The sequence below is a fragment of the Tauraco erythrolophus genome, chromosome 8 (assembly GCF_009769465.1).
Source record: "Tauraco erythrolophus isolate bTauEry1 chromosome 8, bTauEry1.pri, whole genome shotgun sequence".
Classification (NCBI taxonomy): Eukaryota; Metazoa; Chordata; class Aves; order Musophagiformes; family Musophagidae; genus Tauraco; species Tauraco erythrolophus.
The window spans coordinates 34,609,024-34,619,025 of NC_141472.1; positions in this window are offsets into that span (position 1 = coordinate 34,609,024).

A 10,002-nucleotide genomic window follows, 5' to 3' on the forward strand; every position below is an offset into this window, starting at 1 on the left:
GAGATCAGTGTTTTGAGAAGTTTCGGTGAGTGTCCCAGACATGAGCTGGGAGCACAGGAAACCTCTGCCAGGCTCCCACCAGTATGGTGTCTGCTCCGGCACATTGTTCCCCTCAGAAAGACCATGACAGGTTTCCAAATCGGCAGGCTCACAGTAAGCTCTTTGCCACAAATTCGTAGTGCTACAATGGTAAGAATTAGAAATAAACTACTAGTATCATTGAAGAACTGGGTTTTGTCTTCCTGAGGTTGTCTTATTAACAAAAAAAAAGTGACTTTGTAGGATAAATCCTCCCCTGCAAATGACACTCTAAACACCAGCAACAACTTTCATCCACAGGTGATGATTTGGGCTCATTTGCAAATGGCCACCTTGAGACAAAGTCTTCAGACTCGACATTTTATATCCTTTAGATTAAACTCAGGCCATGAGCACATGTTAAACCCAGACACTTTTCAAAGCGCTGGCCACAGCACCATCTCTAACTAGGATTTAGCTCTGTCCCACAGTAGCAAACTTGGCCTGAGCTGAAGGAGAACTGAACCTGCCGTTGTTTTTCAACAGCTGCTTATCTCTTTCTTTGTCAATTGCTCCTCAGTCCGCTCATGTACGCACAGCTGCCATGCTGCGATTTGCTCCGGGTTTACGGCTTGAAGCTGCGACTTTCTCTCGATGCATCTGCAGCCCAGGGTGGGCAGACCGCAACACAGAGCACAGAGCCTGGAAACATCCCAGCAGCTTTCCACGGGCTGAGATTTCCCCTGCATGAAGCCACAAAGCCACGGTGGACTTGACCACGTTTGACATAGAGGTATGATGGACATTTTAGTGAAAATGCCTCTGTGAGCTCTGCTTCTGCCGCGGTGGGTGGTGGTTACGCACACCCACCCGCTCTCACTGCCCGGCCGTGGCCGACCGCTGTGAGGAAGCTCAGCAAACCCACCACGTTGCTGCTGGTTTCTTGGCGAGCCCAGCTGTAAGGGAGTCACGTCAAGCCATGTTCTGCTTTGTGTGAGCGGACAGACATGTTTCAGTTATTGAGTTTCTGTACATTCAACGATAAAACATCTGCACGGCAGCTCTAAGCAAGGGAGCAGTAACTGAACTTTTATAATCATGACAAAAGCCCTGCAGCAGTCACGACGCAGACCGCGTCATTCTGTCCTCAGCATCCTCTTCCCTCGGTTGGCCAAGTCGAGCCAGAAGCAAACTCCCACCTCTCCTGTCAGATTTCCCCAAAGATTTGTTCACTGCAGGAGAGCCCCAGGGCTGTTGAGGCTCTACACAAGCCCTTGGTTTCTGGAGGGGGTGAGCTGTAAGCCCTGCGGCCCCTTGTGACCATGCCTGGCCTTGGGTGGAACAGGATGTCCCAGGGGTGGGTACCCTCTCAGGCAGGTGAAGCTCAGATCTGCTGGTGCTCCTCAACTTGAGGGTGCCCTTTGTCCGTACAATCTCACAGGACCCCCCTCTTTGACAGAGTTCTCTGTTGAAAACCTACCTTTAATTTTCTGGCCTATATAAATTGCCTGGGATAGCTTTACAGCAGTATGGCAAAGAAATTCCAGCTCCTGCCAATGACATTAATTCCAGCCATGACGTGAGTGTTTCATACCACATGAGTGAGAGAAAGAACAGAGAGCTAAAGAATAAACTGCTGTTCATGATGTTTCATCTGGGGATGGATGGACCTGGAGATAAAGCAGTCACAGATGAACACCTTCATCTCCTCAGCTGTGTATAGATAAAATTGCAGGTAGAACTATATTTCTTCCTTGCTGTTTGAATGTGACTTTTCTATTACATCCCCAAAATAAAAAAAAAACAACATGCTATGGACATTTTATCCATGTGAAAATATTCACGACCTTTCTGTTACATCCCCCATGTTATTTCTTGTGACTTCAAGCTCTCGTCATCGTCCCCAGCCGATTCACTCGTGCTTGCTGTGGCCAGGCTGTAACTGCACTTGCTTCCCCTCGGCAGAGCACTGCCTTCCTCTTCTGAGCTGCTACTGTCGAGTATCAGCTGCCAGCTCTTCAGCTGGGTTAAAAATGGCCAGGGACAGCAGTGAATTATTGCAGAGCTCATCCACTTTCTTTTCCTGCAGGCTTCAGCCTGGGGATCTGTGGACCACATCCTGCTGTCTCTGGAAGGCAACTAAGCAAAGATAGCACGTTGTCAGAAGGCTGAACTACCCACCTCCCACCGGGCCTCTGGGACAAAAACCCCACTCATTTAGAGGAATAAATCCTGTAATTTGCTGAGCCCTGTTGAGTCCCGCTCAGCTCCTCTCTTGACAGAAGGATATGAGCGGACACGCTGGCTCCAATGGACTAAAGCCTTATGTAGCTCACCACCCTGTCTGAGGTTTGCCAAAAGTGGGTGCCTAGGAAAGAGCAGAAGAATAGAGTCTAAGGACATATTTATGATGTCTCCCACCATTTTCTGAGCCTCCAGTCATTTTCAGCTTGGAGGTTTCCTGATACGGCTGGATATTACTCCCAGGTATCTGCTGTTTCTTGGCATATTTCTTTTTTCAACAAACTCATGCTGTCACTGCCTGAATCGTGCCAGTTTCTACCATCTACTTCCTTTGGCCGAGCCATCCCAGCCCAGTTGCCCAAGGGTGATACTGTCCCCACAGCCCTGGGTGTGCCCAGCTGCTCCATGAAGCCCTGACTTGTAGAATATCTTCACTGTTCCTGACCCTGTTTTAATACTGGGATGAAACCAGTTGGTTAAGCAGAGCTGTGCCATCATGTTCCCCCAGACCCCTTTACTGGGATGGCCAAGACCACTGCTGAACTGATGCTCAGTAAAGGCCATGCCCCATCCTGTGCTCTGTTATAGCAAAAGCAAAGTCCCCACTGGCCTCACTGAGACATGATCAAGCCTTAGTGCTTTCCCTTGTGCTCTCCTAGTCCAGTAAGGAGGTCTGTACAGACAAAACCCAAGCCTGCTCCTACAAGCAGAGGAGCAAGAAGCTGGGATGCTCAGAGCAGAGGTTGTTCCTGGGCGGCAAAATGGGGATGGGTCAGGGCAATGTATGAACTAGCACAATTGGATGGATTGGCTGAGATGCCTCCAGTGCTGTCAAAAAGGCTCCCATGAGCATGTCTAGATGGGTGATGACCAGGGAAAACACTTCCCAGAGACAGAGATCCTCTCCGCCAAGCTTCGTCCCTGGGGACACGAGATGTGAAGGCAAGACCTGGGGCACAGCAGGGCACCCTTCAAAGCATAAAACCAAAAAGTATTGGTCTGGGAGGTCTTAAGATGATTCCTGACATATGATGGTGCAATCTGCTCTTAAAACTCAAAGGCTCCCAGCCCTCCACAGATAACCTGTTCTAATGTGTAATTACCTTCACAGTTAGAAAGGATGCATTTTTCCCCTGAATGCCTACTACTGAGCTCTGTTGCTAAACATTGAGCTCTTTCCTTTTTGTCCTCCCCTCAGTAGCTATGGACAGCAATTGACTGCTTCCCTCTTCGTGATACCCTCTTGCATATTTGAAGACTATAATCAAGTTCCCACTTCTCTTTTCTGAACTCTCAAATACTTTGTTAAACCCAAGAAGTATCAGAGTCATTGTTTTCCCATATTCATTATGTCAGACATCCCATTCCCAACTGGTGGGAAGCATCATGCTCACCCAGCCTGGAATGTATAGGGCCCGTGATGCCCATGGGGATGTAGGCAGAGCAGGGTGCCCATCACTGCCAGGGCAAATCACAGGCACGACCCTGAGCCTGTCATGCCTTTGCTGGCACCCCCGGCAGCGGGTGTTCAGGAACGGGCAGTGACGGTTAATGTAGACAAGGGAAATGCCTCCATGCTGGCCGCTGGCTGCACGCTGCCCTGCGAGGCAAGGCTCAGCCACTTGTCTTACAGTTTTTAAGGAGCGCTCATCTGCTGCCTCTGCACAGGGATTGCTCTTGCTATGGCATCTGCTGCTTCAGAAACCAAGAAAAACCAAGTAAAACCTGAGCAGGAGCACGAAACACTGAATTTTCCAACTCAGCTGAGCCTCTGAAGGAAGAAGTTCCCTTAATTGCTTGAAATCCATCACCTTTCTGTGACGGTGGTGTCACCTTGCTCTTGCATGGAAAAAAAAAAATAGAGGCACATCTGATTTCCCCTCTCTCCCCTGAGCCTTGCCGTGTCTCATCAGCCCCAGCAGCAGCCTCGGTGCTGGCTCTCCAGGTGATAGAAAAAAACTCTGGCATCCCCTAGGACCAAATTGCACTCGCACCAACATCTTCAAAAGCCTTTAATGCTGTGATTGCGCGAGAGAGACGACGTAAGGTAACTTCCCGGAGCACTACGGGGCTGAGTGACGAAGTGAGGGCTTGGCTTTTGGCTGTTAGAAACATCATATCATACAGAGATGAATGCAATTAGCTCCTCGCTGCCCCGACCGGAGCCGCGTGCCATTCGGCATTGTAGCATCCCCACCTTGTGGTACGGCGCCGGACTGCCTGCCAGCCAGCCCACCGCCCGGCCACCGCCGGCCCCAGCGCTCTGGGGACACTTGGCCATCAGGCTTCGGTGTGCGCCCACCTCAGACCCTGGGTAGACCTTCATTGCAAACAGATACGTAAGCGTGTGCTCTGCCTCTTCTGCTAGACAGGTGCTGAAATGTACGGGAGAAGTCCTGGATAGACAAGGAAAGGTTTGCTGGGGGGTTTTTTGGGGCTTTTTTTTTGTGTGTGTGTGTGTGTGATGTTGCTTAAATCTTTCCTTCCAGAAAAACGAAATCTTAATACCTAAAAATGCCCCATGAAAATTCAAAATGTCTCTAAAGGTTTCCCAGAGGTGTTATACAGCTGGCTGGTACCTTCTCCTCTGCTGCTTTTGCAAGAAAGGGTCTCAGAGACGATCTGTGAGTTTTACTGAAAGCATATTTTGCAAGCAAAAAAGACATAACCATTTGTGACTCCTCAGTTAGTGCTGTGAGTAGTCAATGCTATTCAGAAAAAACAGATATTTCTAAACCTCACTGATTACTGGCTCAGTGAAATAACTCATCATCTGTAATGAGTTGATAGTGTAAGGTCTGCTTTTAGGGGTAACAATTCAGAATAAATCAGACATTTTTCTCAAAGACCTGGATGTTCTTCAGTCTCTGAGAACGTCTGCAGGAGGACAACTTGAGCCCAACCTCTCCCCTCCCAGGCCAGGTTCTGCAAGCTTGCCGGCACGTGTCCCATGGCCATGGACACCAAAAATGCTCAGCACCTCCTGGCAGCAGAGATGGAAACTTGGTAAGGTGGAAATGTGGGTGAGAACCCAGCATTTCCCTTCTCTGTGTTAAGATGAAACCACTTCAGTCCTTGTTCTTTAATGGAAAGGTGGCATAAAAAAATATATATATAAAAAAAATATTGTGTATTTCTGCACACACTGACTGTAACAGATCCGGGTAGATGTCTGGTACCCCAAGGCTGCGTTTTCTCCAGTGCTTTTCAGCGCTCTCCAAATAACAGAAAGTGATTTATAAAAACATAAAGCCATCAGTGACTTTGACTAGCTCAGAGCCCCTTTCTCTCTTGGGCTTCTCCCTCATATATCAAGGAATGGAGACTATTGACATCCGCTCAATGGAGGAGCTGATGGCTGGAAGGAGCAGGAGGCGACCTCCTCCCTCTTGCTTCCTTCTGTGGCAAAGAGATGATGATCCGCAGGGTCTCTCTTAAAAAGCTTCTCCCCAAGCACACTGACTTTGCAACCTGCTGATGAGTTAATGTGAAACAGAGCCCTGGAAAATGCAGGGAGAGAGAACAGCAAAGCAGCCCAGGGGCGGTGGGGTGGATAAATCATGGACATGCCGGCCGGGAGGGCAGTCACGGGGCTGCCGAGTCGTAAAGGCTGAGCTTACTCCATACGCCTCGGCCGCTCGCCGGGTTGCTCCGGAGCTACTTGACAGAGCTCTGCCTTACAAGCTCTGTCTTCAAAGCATTCCTGTCTTTACTGTCGAACACACCAAATGTCTCCCACAGCTGTTTAGTTGGTTTGTGAGCCTTGTTAAGAGCTGGGTTTATCGTAGCTTTCCTAAGGAATGCGTGCTCCCAACAAGTAGCTGAAAGATATTATCTGGTTCAGCCAGCTGAGAACTTCAGGCTTCTTAGATAAGCAGAGGCTTCTTGGAGACTAGCTGGGAGTGTATAACTAGTTTATTTACCCAGGCAACGCTGGGCAGTTAGACACGTTTAATTGAACTTGATTGTCCTTTGGGTTGTGTTCTGCTGGCAAGAGACATGCCGGGAGAGATTCTCAGCATCGTCGCCCTCGTGGTGGTGGAAAAGCACCGAGTATCGCTTGGGAAGCCGTTCAGATAGTCATAGCCTTTCAAACATGGAGCCTTTAATCAGTATGTTTATGCTTATACAGCCACAAAGAAATATCCCTCACTGAAGGCTCGTCCACCTCCAGCTGGCAGACCCCACTGCGCAGACACGCTGCAGACAGGTAGATCTAACATTGTTATCTGCACCTTGCATCCTCACCATTGTATAAGCCAGAAAAATTACCCTTCAGTAGCCATGGCTGTATCCATACCAGGATTTGTTTTCCTGTCAGAACGATATCAAATCATGCCTACCCTCCTGGAGCAAGGTGAGAGGTCTGCAGCCTGATCCGAGACCAAAACTGCTTCCCCATGGATTAAACCTCACCCAAGATACTGACTGTTAAAGTTCCCTCCGCAGCATTAAGCAACTCGAAGCTTTCTTTGAAGTTCTCTTAAAACATCTCTCAAAGTCATAATGGGTAACATGAAGGTGAGATATAGAATGGCCACAATCACCTTATAAAGCACACGGAGAGACAGCCAAAGTACTGGAATACTGCGGAGTACCGAGTCACAGAGTAAATGGGTTTAAGAGCCTGCCTCTCTCATTTGCTTATTCAGCTGATTGATGTGACCATAAGCTCCCCATCTGTAAGCTCTTTGGGCTCTTCCTAAGCTGGGTTTGTCCATGACACATGGTTAATTATTAATTATTGTCCCTCTCATCTCCAGGGAGAATAGCACTCTCCGAGTGAGAGCACAGGAGAGCCCCTCTGGTCATCCGCTGCAGCCAGGGCACCATGGGCAGCAGCAGAGTGAAACAGGGAGGTAAAATATTAGGGAGAAACATGCCAAGATGAGGCTTCCCCGCTTTTTGTAGCTGGTAGGCAGAGGCTTGCAGATGAGTGCTGTGTGCCCTTGGGTGCAGGGTACAGGACAGAAACTAAGCAGTGATGTAAAATCGTTTGCTGGAGGATGATAAAATTAGAGTATGATATGAAGGCATGAAAAAGTCAGAACTGTAGACTCAGAAATTCTACCAAACAGGTCATGAGACAATAAGTCAACTCTGCTTTGAAAGTGATATGGAGTTAGATCGCCGATGAAAGTGATAATACACAGCTCAGACTGTCCAGCACACCGCTATTTTCAGTGCTTTCTTAGTGCTTCAAATGTGAAATTCGAAATCAGAGATGAAGATTCACATAAACTCAAACAAGCAGTTTTTAAAAGATAGCCTGAGGAATCGAATGGAAATCCAGACTGAGATCATACTGAATACGCAGAAAAAAAGAATACAGATGAAAGGAGGAAGTGTGGGAGTGCAAGGGATAGGGGGACACACTTGATTTCCAGCAAACAAAAGGAAAAACAAAAAAGGTTTAAAAACGTGTGTATGTTGCAAATTCTGTTCTCTGATCATGCTTTCAGCTGTTTTTGATGTGAGTGCTGGTGGATGGCAAACTGCCAACAGTTCAGGTGTCTTGTGCTTCTCTCGGTAAACTGCAGTTTTGGTGACAACAAGAGATTGGACGTCACCCCGGGCCGGACCCTGGCCCTGCCAGCCCAGACGGACACCTTCCTGAAAGAGCTGAGAAGCTTGAGGCATTTTAGCTTGCACTGGCATGGCATCGCAGGCACCAAACATCTCTCGTGGGGTTAAAATGAATTCTTCCTCCTTGGGGTTAGTTGGTTTTAAGTCCCAGCTTGGACCACCTTAAATAAAAGAGAGTTGTTCGCATTGTTATAATGTATGGATCACAATAAGAGAAATTGACCTGGACGCAATGACTATTGCACTTTTCACTTGCTCCTAAACTTGGCTATAGCTATAGAAATGCTTCATCTTTCTTTCGGTGGTCCTAGTAAGTGATATTCTTGACAAAATGGGAACTACGTTCGCAGAGTCATGTCCCACTCAGTTCCTATCTCTGAAGCCCATGGACAAAATTCTTTCTTGGCAGGAAGAATTAAAGAATCAGTTTGATTTGATGAGTCAAAAGTTTACCCAGCATCAGTCTGGGTTGGCAGTTTCATTTCAGCAAAACCAGATTATTCTGGATATCTATTAAACTGGACAGACTGGTATTCCCATGTATATACACACATACCAGACAATAATCTCCTTAACAACCCGCAGATGAATTCCTTAGCTTATGAATCTGCCAGAAAACACATAATTTTCCCCATCAAGGAATGTTGCTTGGCACATCTTTAATATATCACTTACACAGCCCTCAATCAACCTAAATGATTCATCTAGCAACATCTCTTAGGCAAGGCTTTACGTGATTGAATGGTTTATCCTCACTGAAAAAGCACACGCCATTCAGTCCCACATATCAACTATAAAAGTTATTAATAACTAGGAATTATTTAGATAAGAGCCGTGAGGCCGGCTTTAGCCTGGGTGACGGCAGTTGGCCCGCTTTGAGCTCCATCAGTAAAAATCAGCCAGAATTTGCTCCCGTGGGAACAGACCAGAGGCTTGCAGGCTCAACACCAACTCATGCGTCATATTTTATATTGTGTTTTACAGTTTATCAGCCTTTGGATTCAGATTTATTAGTGTTACCTTGCTGCTTAGTGGTCACAACTCACAACGTTGCTTGTTGCGTTGCAGCACTGCTGTTGCACTGGTGACCGTGATGGAGAGGCTGGTTCTTACTCCAAGCAGGAAATTCACCTCAAGCAGCAATGCAGGGACACCAGGTCCTCTGTGTCTCTGCCAGACTGCTCGCCCTCTCTACATGGTGTCTCACATCCGTAAGAGGCCAGGAGAAAGATCTCTTCACCAATCGCTGTGATCAGGTCCGTAGCTGCCAGTACCAACACCATGTTATGGGCTTGACCACCTCTTGGATGGACATGCCAATGATTAGCTTGGGGACAGAGCACAGCAACATGTCTGAGCCAGCACAGACAGCATGTTGTCCATGGCACCTGGGAAGTAATTTTTCATCCACGATATCTCCTCTCCTCCAGGGCTGCATGAATTATGTCAATTCCTTGGACCCCAGACAGGCGAAATGGGGTTACAGCGCCATGTGATCTCAGCTACAGTTCCCAGCCCAGCATCCTAATGTTGTGCACAGACCTAGTAACTTGGCTCCTTTCCTGCTTGAAAACATTTGTTTGGATGTTGTGAGATTTTCTCGAGGCTGTGGACCCCCGCCATAGGGTGTTACATGGCTTTAGATAAGAAATCTCCATAAAACTGTAAGCAATGTGTCTTCTGCAGTAAATCTTTCCTCTTAGTCAAGAGTGAAGAAGTCACATTACGTTTCCCTACATTGCAGCCCACCTGTTGCAAGAAAAGTGCCAAGAAAATTATACACCAGTGGGAAAGTGTAGATTGCATAGATGGCTTGGACCCAGCAAGAGTCTGTGTGGCTGTAGGATACGCATTAAAAATCACTCCCCGTCTGTGAAGATTTCTTTGTGCAATCGAAAGGGAATCCCTGGCTGGATGGAGATAAGCAATTTACCTGCTCAGACACCATAGCCATAGCTGATGTCTCCCCATGGAAAGCAAAAAGGATTGACTGGGTGTCAGACAGACAGATCCTGTGCAGCATGGCACTGCAGCCATCCTTGCGGTGCCTGAGGGTTGAGGAACAGCCTTCATTTCCGTGTCTGAACCCGACATCTCCCTCTGGAGCTCCCCAGGAGTGAGGAGTCGGCTGGCAGCACTGCGTGTGCTCGGGGG